At 42.2% G+C, this 12226-nt stretch overlaps 1 long non-coding RNA gene across 1 annotated transcript in view; it reads left to right on the top strand.

The window, feature by feature from the left end:
• The window catches only part of LOC134481528 (uncharacterized), a 58480-nt gene extending 46480 nt beyond the window's left edge, over positions 1–12000 (top strand). The window contains exon 4 of the long non-coding RNA XR_010057093.1: positions 10950–12000. This is a non-coding gene — a long non-coding RNA (uncharacterized LOC134481528). The remainder of the gene's footprint in view (positions 1–10949) is intronic.
• The last annotated feature ends 226 nt before the right edge of the window (positions 12001–12226 follow it).

Raw genomic sequence — 12226 nt, 5'->3', positions numbered from 1 at the left:
AATAATAATAAATTGGAATATACATATAAAAATGAGGAAGTAAAGGCCTGAGAGAAAAATTTGGATGTTCTAAGAAAGTTATTAATCAGTTGTCACAGACTTCTGATGTGGATACACAAAGTCAGAGTTTACAAGAGAATTTGCATGCCAAGCACATCCAGCTGAAATAGTGGGACCCCAGAAGATGAGGTGTATAGATGCAGGTGTCTATTCTGAGCTTGAACTCTACAGTTAATACCATTGGAAGATACAGAGCAAAATGGAAAAGGTGATGAGGGTAGCCAAAGGATATCAGATGCAGTGAGGTTTTGGTTGAAGTCACATTAGTCTGTTCCTTAATTATAAAGTTTAAGCTGCATCTTACGAGAAAGTATGACCATTGGAGGGCTTTAAGAAAGACAAAGAGAAGGGAGGCAAACCTAGTGGCAGGGCCAATGGCATTAGTGTCTACACTAAGTGGCTACAGTGTCTTCCCAGACATATGCCTAAGAGACTGAGATGAGGGGTGTGATGGAGACTTGAGGATGGAGAAATGACAGGCAACGTGGCTGGATGCTGAGTGGACATTCATGTAAGAGAGGAGCCCAGGATGACTGACTGTAGGCTGTCTTACTGGGATGTCTGAGTTAATAGTGGTGCTGTTCACAGGTTTGCAGGAAAGCCAAAGAGGTTTAGAGAAGAAAAGGATGGGTGCCATTTGGGACATGCTGCTCTGAGTCATCCATGAACAGTGCTGGGAATACGGATCTGGAGTTCAGGCAGAAATCTGACCTGAATACATAGTTGTGGAATGTCAGCACCTTCAGGGGATGCTCACCTAGGGTTTTCACGGATCCCTGTAAAGGGTAGGAGGAAGGTTATTCCATCCATCTGTCCCTCAGGGAGATACACGGATCACTTGGAGCCCGCTCTGGAGGTAATTTGGGGGATCGAAGTATGTGACCGGAGTGAAAGAGATGAGAATAACCTGGGGAGAGACACAATGGAGAAAGATGCTGGGAGGATGGTGTGAGGAGAGACCACCCAGTAGTGCACAGCCCAGTGAAGGGAGAGCATTTGAGAAGATGGTAACACCATAAAATCTGTAGAAAGGGTGAGAAAGGTAAAGTTTTTCTTTCTTTTTAAAGACCATTCTGCGCAACACAAAGAGAGTTTTAAATGTAGCAGAGCTGGGGCCCCTAGAGACCATGATCAAAGATGCGGAAAATGTGGAGAGAGGTTACAGTACACATGACAATAGGACAGGAGAAAAGGAAGGGCTATGCGGAAAAACAAAAAAATCTAGTGGTTAGGAGGGGGCAGAAGGGAATCTGAGGGGGATTCTGAGACGCTGTCTTCTCTGCGAAGAAGGGTGTGGGCAGCTAATGGGTGGATTGATGGCTACATTACTAAGTCCAGGCTACCCAGATACTATGATCAAATTGGGCTGCATCATGGCCTGTTTGTTGAGAAAGAAAAACATTTTCAACTCAAAGCGCACGTCAGCCCCATCTGGCTCCTTGCATCTCATGTCAGACCAAGGGGAGACAAATCAAACATCTTCTGATAGGTGTCAGAGCCCTTGAGCCCGTCTCCGGACCTCGGTCCTGTGCCTCCAGGGTCCAGGGTAGCTACTTGGTTCCTCATCAGTCTTTGCTCACCATGTCAAGACCCTCTTGTCATCTCAGGAATGACATGGCCTTTGCCAAAACATCCACCTCTATAAATAATCCCACAGGATACCCGAGAGGTGGAATCCAGTCCCAGAATCCTCTACTATGGATCCTTTTACAAGATGCACACCATGTAACAAAATTATAAGCCTCAAGGAACTCGACTCGGCCTTGGATCAAAGGGAAATGGAGCTTAACATCACACTTGTATTTCCTGAGAAGGCTAGAGAGGAAAATAACCGTGTTGACATAAGTACTTAAGAAAAGAAGCTGCTCTCTTGGGTGATATCTATCTCCATAATAAAGGGAGGGCAAGCGGTGTGTGTGTGTGTGGGGGGGTTGTTAACACTTCAGTGAATGTGGAAGGACAGAAAGCAGAAAGCCTGATCAGTTCTTAACAAAAGCAATGGGTAGAAAGGCTCGTGAAGCTTACCTCTGTTAGCACAGTTATTCCTCTTCTTACCTCCCACGGGATGGAATGGGAGGTCTCTGAGCTATGTGAAATTCCGTTTTAGTGTCCCTTATTTCCAAACAATTGCAGATAATAACTAACATAAAGAGCATGTCCCACCAGGACTCTGAGAAAGGAGGTTGCAAGTCTCCATCTACACAGCCTCTGTTGGGTATTTTCAGACAGGAGAGTTCTCTTCCAAAAAACATCACCTGTTATCAAAATAAATTAACATTGATGCGTTACCCTCTGACTTTCTTCCCCAGTTGCTCGACATGTAGTAAAAGGATCAACTTCAGAATTCCCAAGGCTTTTGGTTGCCTTGGATTAAGTGTTTTGACAAGAACAGTCCTTTGGCCACCTTCACTTTAATTTCTTTAAACATTTTTAAGGAAGCAGGCAAGTTATTTGGTGGCACGTTTCTGGATTTGGGTCCTCAAAGTCAAGCATAAAGTAGTTGGTTACCCTCAGAACAATCACGGCCTTGTTGCCTGGAAGGTTAGTATTGTAGTGAACAAGACCCGCAGGCTGGTTTCAGCTGTAGATGCCTTTTCTCCTCAGAGAAGCTGGCAAAGAACTTTTTAACCCCATGAAAGCTAACCAGAAGGGAGGACGCTCCCTGCTCAGCTTCAGTTTGTTCTGAATCTTACGATCTGTTTTTATCTCGCAGTTGTGTGTACACCTTCATCCGTAGACTCACTCATCCCATTCTGGTGGGAAACCAAGAGGAATGACAGGAGTTTGGGTTGTTTCAGGGGCCTCTGAGGCCTCTCTCACCAACTCCTATGCAGTATCCCACACCCCACTCTGGGAGTTTGATTCAGTAATCCATAGTGCCTAGAAGCAGTGTTATCCAGCCAAGCAGACTATCTCCCTTCAAACTGTTTCTTTCAAGTTATCATATTCTAAAGTCGTGTTACCATAGGTAGCTGGGTGGCTTTTCACAGTTGTTTTGATTAACTTCCCTGACCTGTCTTCCTCCCATCCTCCCATGCCACCCCTGTTTATACCTTAGTGCCCTTAGTATTCCCTTCTATATTTTTATTTTACCAATGTTCTATCCCCACCATGATCTTACAGCTGCCTCTAATCCCTTGTCTTAGTTTGTGTTTCATTTCTATGAAGAGACAACGTGACCAAGGCAACTCTTACAAAAGAAAACATTTAATTGGGGCTGGTTTACAGTTTCAGAGTTTCATTATCATCATGGCAGGAAGCATGACAGCACCTAGGCACACATGGTGCTGGAGAATTACACATGTTGGTCTACAGGTAGCAGAATTGACCGTATGTCACATTGGGTGTAGCTGGAGCTTCTAAGACCCCAAAGCCCCATCTCCACAGTGACACATTTACTGGAACAAGGCCACACCTCCTCCAATAGGCCACACCTCCTAATAGCGTCACTCCCTATGGCCGAGCATTCAAACACATGAGTCTTATGGGGCCCTACTTATTAAAACCACCACACTTTTCATGGTTTCTTTCTGGTGTACTGGCTTCCACAGGCACTCCAATTAAACGTACAGAACTAAAAGCAAAGCTAAGATCCACAAATGAGAGCGAACACATGGTGTTTCCCTTTCTAGGTCTGGGTTGCCTCATGCAGCATATTTTTTTCAGTTCTGTATATCTACCTATAAATTTTGCAACCTTATTGTCTTTATAGCTGAATAAAATTCCATTGTATTTACGTAACATATCTTCATTATCCATCATTAGCTGATAGACGTTTAGACTGCCTCCATTTCCTAGCTAGTGTGAGTAGAGCAGCAATGAACACAGCCATGCAAAGACCTCTGCAGTAGGATACAGAATCCTTTGGGTGCATGCCCAGGAGTGATATGGCAGAATCATATGGTTTCTAGCTTTGTGAGAAACATCTAGACTCGTTCCCAAAGTGGCCACACTAGTCTATACTCCCACCAACAGCCCCTTCCCCACGTGTGCACCGACATTTGTTATTTGTATCCTGGATGGCGGCCATTCTGACTGGAGTGAGATGGAATCTTAAAGTAGTTTTACTCTGCGTCTTCCTGATGGCTAAGGATAGTGAACACTTTTTAGTGTTCACTGGCCATTTGTGTTTCTTCCCTTGAGAACTCTTGGCTTATTGACGTAGACTTTTAAAATTTGGGTTGCTCGTAAGTACTCTAATACAGTCTGTATTTCTTCTAAATTTTGACTATAAGTCTCTCTCTGTCTCTCTGTTTCTGTCTCTGTCTCTCTCCCTTTCTCAGAAAGCAATTGACTTAGTTTTAAATCACTTATCTTTTAATATTTTTCCAATACCTTACATAGACTTTGATAGGAAAAGTTATAATCGCATTGTGTCATTGTCCATTGAAGTGACAATTAGCGTGCTGTGTGTTACGTACCATATGAGCTGTTTGACACACCTTAGCTTTATTTCCAACACACTCACATGGAGTGTAGACTTAAAAGTCTCATTTAATTGTGGAAGGAAACAGAGGTTTAGCAAACTAAGGCAGGCAGCTCACGAATAGATTGATTACTCCAGCTCTCCAGGCTGCGCTCTGAGCTATCTCACTGAGTTTGTTTCGTTCTACCAGCCTCTCGGCTTCTCCGCATGGAGACATTATTTCACTCATGGCATGCGTTGTGTGCTATGAAAGATTGTGTTGATAAGGGCAAAAACAGAAGAGAGCCACAGACCTGCTTTATTATTTGGATTCAAAAGTAAATAGTTATGGCAGTGAGTTTGTATCCTCTTTGGTAATGCAAGAGAGAGAAAAGTGGATTGCATGCACAACTGGCTAAAATATTTAGGGCAATTATATGTATATGTATATATATATATATGTATATGTATATACACATATATACACACATATACACACATTATATATATACACACATATACACACATTATATATACACATATACACACATTATATATACACATATACACACATTATATATACGTATATATACACACATTATATATATATGTATATATATATATATATATGTATTCTTCAGTTTGTTAGATACTATCGTGGGCTCCCTAGAAAGTTACCAACCACTGCTACTCAGAGACATCATTTAAAACATCCTCCTTTTCTCCTTCCTCATTCAGTTTGCATGGGATCTTTTCTTTCCAAATAAACCCTGGGCAGTAATTCTGCCCTCCCATCCATTCGTTCCGCAAATGCAGAACGATCACTGTGCTGGACACTCTGCTAAGCTGAGGAAATACTGTTGAACAGCAGCAGCTAAAACCCCACCCGTGGATTCGAGTCTAGGATCTACTCTGGTTGCAGGAATAAAATGCCCCTGTTCAGTTTCCTTCCCTGTCCCTAATCACCCCACAATGCCAACACCCTGCAAAGTCCGAGGAGATGAATGCCCTCTAGAATGAAGAGAAGATTCGGGTGCCGATACCATCCTTTTTCTTTTTTATTATTATTATTAACTTGAGTATTTTTTATTTACATTTCGAATGTTATTCCCTTTCCCGGCAAACATCCCCCTAATCCCTCCCCCTCCCCTTCTTTATGGGTGTTCCCCTCCCCACCCTCCCCCCATTGTTGCCCTCCCCCCAACAATCACATTCACTGGGGGTTCAGTCTTGGCAGGACCAAGGGCTTCCCCTTCCACTGGTGCTCTTACTAGGATATTCATTGCTACCTATGAGGTCAGAGTCCAGGGTCAATCCATGTATAGTCTTTAGGTAGTGGCTTAGTCCCTGGAAGCTCTGGTTGCTTGGCATTGTTGTACATATGGGGTCTCGAGCCCCTTCAAGCTCTTCCAGTTCTTTCTCTGATTCCTTCAACGGGGGTCCTATTCTCAGTTCAGTGGTTTGCTGCTGGCATTCGCCTCTGTATTTGCTGTATTCTGGCTGTGTCTCTCAGGAGCTATCTACATCCGGCTCCTGCCGGCCTGCACTTCTTTGCTTCATCCATCTTGTCTAATTGGATGGCTGTATATGTATGGGCCACATGTGGGGCAGGCTCTGAATGGGTGTTCCTTCTGTGTCTGTTTTAATCTTTGCCTCTCTATTCCCTGCCAAGGGTATTCTTGTTCCCCTTTTAAAGAAGGAGTGAAGCATTCACATTTTGATCATCCGTCTTGAGTTTCATTTGTTCTAGGCATCTAGGGTAATTCAAGCATTTGGGCTAATAGCCACTTATCAATGAGTGCATACCATGTGTGTTTTTCTGTGATTGGGTTAGCTCACTCAGGATGATATTTTCCAGTTCCAACCATTTGCCTATGAATTTCATAAAGTCATTGTTTTTGATAGCTGAGTAATATTCCATTGTGTAGATGTACCACATTTTCTGTATCCATTCCTCTGTTGAAGGGCATCTGGGTTCTTTCCAGCTTCTGGCTATTATAAATAAGGCTGCTATGAACATAGTGGAGCACGTGTCTTTTTTTATCTGTTGGGGCATCTTTTGGGTATATGCCCAAGAGAGGTATAGCTGGATCCTCAGGCAGTTCAATGTCCAATTTTCTGAGGAACCTCCAGACTGATTTCCAGAATGGTTGTACCAGTCTGCAATCCCACCAACAATGGAGGAGTGTTCCTCTTTCTCCACATCCTCGCCAGCATTTGCTGTCTCCTGAGTTTTTGATCTTAGCCATTCTCACTGGTAAAATCTCAGGGTTGTTTTGATTTGCATTTCCCTTATGACTAAAGATGTTGAACATTTCTTTAGGTGTTTCTCAGCCATTCGGCATTCCTCAGCTGTGAATTCTTTGTTTAGCTCTGAACCCCATTTTTTAATAGGGTTATTTGTCTCCCTGCAGTCTAACTTCTTGAGTTCTTTGTGTATTTTGGATATAAGGCCTCTATCTGTTGTAGGGTTGGTAAAGATCTTTTTCCAACCTGTTGGTTGCCGTTTTGTCCTAACCACAGTGTCCTTTGCCTTACAGAAGCTTTGCAATTTTATGAGATCCCATTTGTCGATTCTTGATCTTAGAGCATAAGCCATCCTTAATCCCCATGGATTCATGGGATTCTTGGGACCCCAGGATCCCACAAGATCACGTTTTGTAAACGTACACACGTTTGCGTTTGGGGACTATTTAGAACAGAGCTACCCGGAAGGACAAAGCGGACTCTCTGTTTGAACTTCACTGCCGATCCCCCTACCACTCCCGTCTCTGTCAATCTACCTTCCCCAGTGGTCTCTGAGGCAGCTGCTAGAGTTGTCTTCATAAAATCCCCAATGGCTCCCTGCTGACTTCTTAGTACTGCTCAGTCTTTTAAACAAGTGTTCAGGGACCTCATGATCTGCGTTTACCCCCTACCACTTTTTAACAGTCTCGGTTTCCATTGCAGCCATTAGCGCTTGCTGCAGTCTTCTCCAGTGCGGTCCCCAGGCAGGGGGCACGCTCCCACCTCCTCACCTGTGCATGCAGCACGCTCCCACCTCCTCACCTGCGCTCACCACGGAATGCCCATTACATGTCTCACTAATCAAAAATCTATGCAACCTTCAAGGCTCAGCTCATTTACAGCTCCTCCCCGAAGCCTTTCCCCATCACTCTGCCAGAATTAATTGCTTCCTCCTCCGCGCTCATGCATCCCACCTCATTCTTCTGTTTAGCACATTTTTTTTTATATTGCCTCATCCAAAGAAAAACCGCTTACGTTTCTGTTTCCGCAACCCTCTTGCATGCTTCAGAATCAAGGTCATGGGTTCATGGCCGTCATCATTGTATCTTCCAGTGTTTTCGTTATAAAACGACTCCACAAACTATCACACATTACTGATCACAGTCACATGCTAAGTTTCTGTGAGATCAGCTGTGGTCAGTTGCATCGATAATTCCATCTTTAAAATGTATGCTCCAGACCTGGCATAAGACAGTGCCGGGTTGAGAGCTCGTTTCTCTACTTTCTTTATAAGCTAGGACAAATGACTTCACTTCTCCGGTCCTCGTTTTTCTTGTCTACAAGTGGGCATTACACTTAGCTTAGTGAACTGTTAGGAAGACAAAACACTAAGTGTTTACTAGGATGTCTGTCACATCATAGTGAGGAAGAATCTATAATGAGCATTATTAACATTTTATTTTAGGAGACATCGAAGTTTACATTATTGACTTCTCACTGTGTGTGAACTTGTCTCCCGCCTTGCTGTTTTATTTCATTTCCCAGCCATCCCCATCCCTGTGATGGTTTACTTATGTTATAGGTGAAGAAACCAGGAGATCCGGATCTGGGCTTATAGGCAACCAACCAGTGAGGGGTTTGCATGGGAACCTCATCCTCAGACCGATTGTTTGTTTTTTTAATGTGTGTTAGTGTTTTATTTGCACATATGTATGTGTACCATACATGTGTTTGGAGCCCGTGGGGCTCAAAAGAAGGCACCAATCCCCCTGGAACTGGAGTTCCAGATTGTTATGAGCCACTCTATGGTGTTAGGAACTGAGTCCAGGTCCTCTGCAAGAGCAGCCAGTGCTCTTAACTGCTCAACTCTCTCCAGAGCCAACACACTCTTAACTATCAACACTGTTAGGTGGGTTTGATAATTAAAAAAGCAAATGTTCCTATTTTGATGGGATAGAGAAGATGTATGGTGATGTTGTTCCTAATTAGAACAGGCACAGCAGTGTATGCCACGCACGGCATTGGTGGCAATGGTTTCTTCTGACACCGACCAACTTCCTGGCTCTCTGCAGTGCCTTTATTTTTCTTTTCCAGATTTTTTCCTGCTCATTTTCTAAACGATTTACTCAGCTTATAATATGTCAAGATAAATTAGCTTATTATTTCCTCGAAACCTTTCCCCAAACTAGAAATAGGTAGAAGTTGAGTTAGGTCAAATGACACGATGCCTTTAACATATCTATATTTTAATGATCAGTTCTAAACTTCTGTTTGGTTTCCTAGGAGTTTCACTGTGGTGAGCAAAAATGGTGCCTCTGGCACTAGCCAGAGTTTCATTCGCCATCACAGCCATCCGACAGGTTTGCCATTGCCTGAGACTGACTTCCCCTGAGCTAGCAATTTCCTATGGTCTAACTAAACACTGCTTTGTATTATACTTCATTTTAAATAATCCCCAGGTCCAAATCAAAGCACTATCCAAGCATCTCCCATCTCTGAAACTTTAGAACTTGCACATTCTTGCTTTGCTTTTAGTGTTTTCTTTCTTTTCTAAAAATATTAGTTCTTTGAGAGTTCCATTCATGCTTGATTATACTCACCCCACCCCAACTCTTTCCATATCCACGCCTCCTCCTTCCAACTCTGTGTCCTTTTCTTTTCTTTTAAACCAATCAAGACCAGTGTGTGCTACCTGACTATTCTTGAATGGGTAGCCTTCTCTGGGAGCACGGTCACCTTACCAAGGATTGAACTTTCTGGGGAAACTGATTCTCCATCTCCCAGCAGCTAACACTGTCAGTCCCTCCATGGCTAATGGTGGTATCTTATGCCCAACTCCCCTTCCCCAGCTTGGATTCAGTCTGTCTTAAGTTTGCACAAGCGATGTGCACACTGTTGTGACTTCTGGAGGTTCCTATGTGCAGCTGCACTGTCGTGCCTAGAAGATAGGGTTTCCTCGGCTTTTACACTCTTTTTGGCACCTCATCTGCAGTGATCCCTGAGCCTTAGGAGAAGGTGCATAGATTACAGTAAAGGGAACAGTATATGTGTTCCATTTAGGGCTGAGTATTCTACAGTCTTATTTTCTGTGCCTTGACCAGTGTGGGTCTCTGTGTTAATTACTATCTGTTGATGAGGGAGGAGAGCTCTCATTATTTCATGGGTATAACTATAAGTTATTAGGGGTAGATTTGATACATGTCAACCTAGCAAAATAATAGTGTTAGTTCTCCACAAGGTCCTATGGCCTCCCTAGCTACATGTTCTTAACATGTAATGGTGCCAGATAATGGTTTCATCCTGTGAAGCATGACTTAAATAGGAACAGAAAGCTGTTGGTTACTTTCATGATGTTTTCTTGCTATTCAATACTTTCCCTCAAATATTCAGAAATTTAATATCTACAAGTGAGAATTTTATGGTTGAATTTTTTATTTTTTATAATGCTAAACCCAAAAGCTCTGTCCTTCCTCTCTCAACCCCTCCCTTCTTTTCTTCAACTATAAATTAGTAAAATATATATGATAATAAAAATATGAAAAATGTTGCTCAGGTATACTCTTAACTGCAGTTCTACTATATGTAAATTTTAACATTTTCATGATTAAGGACACTTGTAAATTTATATATGTAAATATGTGAATAGCATATTAATGTTTCTCACTATTTGCAATCTCATTTGAGGAGTTTTTTCCTTATAAATATTTAATTAATCATTTAAAATTTGTATTCCCCAATTGTAAACACAGTACGTTATTTATTTTGCGAAGCTTAAAACAAAGATTTGAAGTGAGATTTTAAGTTGGGAATGGTGAGTCGGCTGAGTCTTATTTATATTCCCTTCAGTCCTTGAAAATGAAATGACTGAGATATTGATTAATTGGCTAACTAGTTAATTAATTGTTTGTGTAAATGTGTGTGCATGCCATACATATGTAAGGGTCAAAGAATTGGCTTTTTCTCAGGGATCTCAGGGGTCAAACTCAGGCACGGTGGCAAGCACTCAGGCACGGTGGTAAGCACCTTTACCCACTGAGCCACCTTACCAGTCCGTGACTAAGATTTTTAAATGTGGTAACTGGGAAGCACAAAATGAAATTAATTAATTTTCATAAATCAAAGGAAGGTGTGAGGAGAGAGAGAGAGAGAGAGAGAGAGAGAGAGAGAGAGAGTGTGTGTGTTCACTGACCAAGCTGAGTACCCATGGATCCATCATCATGTCTCCCTTCTCTGAATTTTCTCGTTCTGTTTCTTTCAGGAAGGACAACAAGGGATTCTTCCCTGAATACACACTGACATTCAGGGAGTTCTCAATAAAGAGTCTGCCCCACCCGCATTTATGGTGAAGCTCAAGAGCTGAGGATCATTTCTGTCATGAAATTAGAGGACAGAAGATGAAGTATTGGACACAAGATGAACTATTGGAGTTTATTTGAGGAAAGGTTAAAAAAAAGTCAGTACTGGGAAACAATAAAGAAACAGAATTCTAGAGAAAACTGATAGTTCTTCAGAGAACAGAAAAAGTTATCAAAACCACACTATATTACCACAAACATAAGAAAAAACATTAGTCAAGTACAGTATACTGTGATAAAAACAAAACAAACCCCCAGAAAAGTAATGAACTCCTAGAATTAAAAGCATAAGAAATATGTGTATGCAAGCATATGCATGTGCATGTGAGTGCACTGCTCACAGAGGCCAGAAGAGGGCGCCAGACCTCTTGAATCTAGAATTACAGGCACTTATGAGCTGACCCCTGTGGGTGCTGGGAAGGAAATTCTGTTCTTCTGCAGTATGTACTCTTAACCACTGAATCATCTCTCAAGTCTGCAAAATAAACACTTTAAAAAAAAGACTTCTGGAAGAGACAGCAGAGGGGGAGGTAGAAACAAATGCCACAACAAAAGCAATAATAATGCAAAGGAAGAAGACAGGAGAAAAATCAGAAATTACCTCACCCTAAGAATAGCATTCACATTTTGCAGGTTTTAAACTTTAGTTTAGTTTAGTTTGCTGTCCAGATTTTACACCTAGCTTTTACACAGCTGTAGTCACACAATTGGCTGCTGTATATTTCTTAATCTATTACCAGGAGATAACATCTTCCTGGGGGCTGGAGAGATGGCTCAGTGGTTAAGAGTGCAGATTGCTCTTCCAGAGGTCCCGAGTTCAAACCCTAGCAATCACAGGGTGGCTCACAACCATCTGTAAAGAGATCTGATACCCTCTTCCGGTGTGTCTGAAGACAGCTACAGTGTACTTATATATAAAATAAATAAATAAATCTTAAAAATATAAACAAAAAATTCTCATGTTATTTGTTTATAATTTTTATTTTATGTTATGTGTTGGGTGTTTTTCTTGCACATGTGTGTACACTGTGTGAGTGCCTGGTGCCCACAGAGGTTGGCAGAGGAGAGCAGACACCCTGGAATTGGAGTTACAGGTGGGTGCCGAGAATCAATCCTGAGTCCTCTAGAAGAACAACCACCTCGTCACCCCTCCCCATGTTAGTATGTTATATTAATATTA

The sequence above is a fragment of the Rattus norvegicus genome, chromosome 13, assembly GCF_036323735.1.
Source record: "Rattus norvegicus strain BN/NHsdMcwi chromosome 13, GRCr8, whole genome shotgun sequence".
Lineage (NCBI taxonomy): Eukaryota > Metazoa > Chordata > Mammalia > Rodentia > Muridae > Rattus > Rattus norvegicus.
The sequence above is the reverse complement of the archived record's forward strand: the minus strand, read 5'-3'. Positions and strand labels throughout refer to the sequence as shown.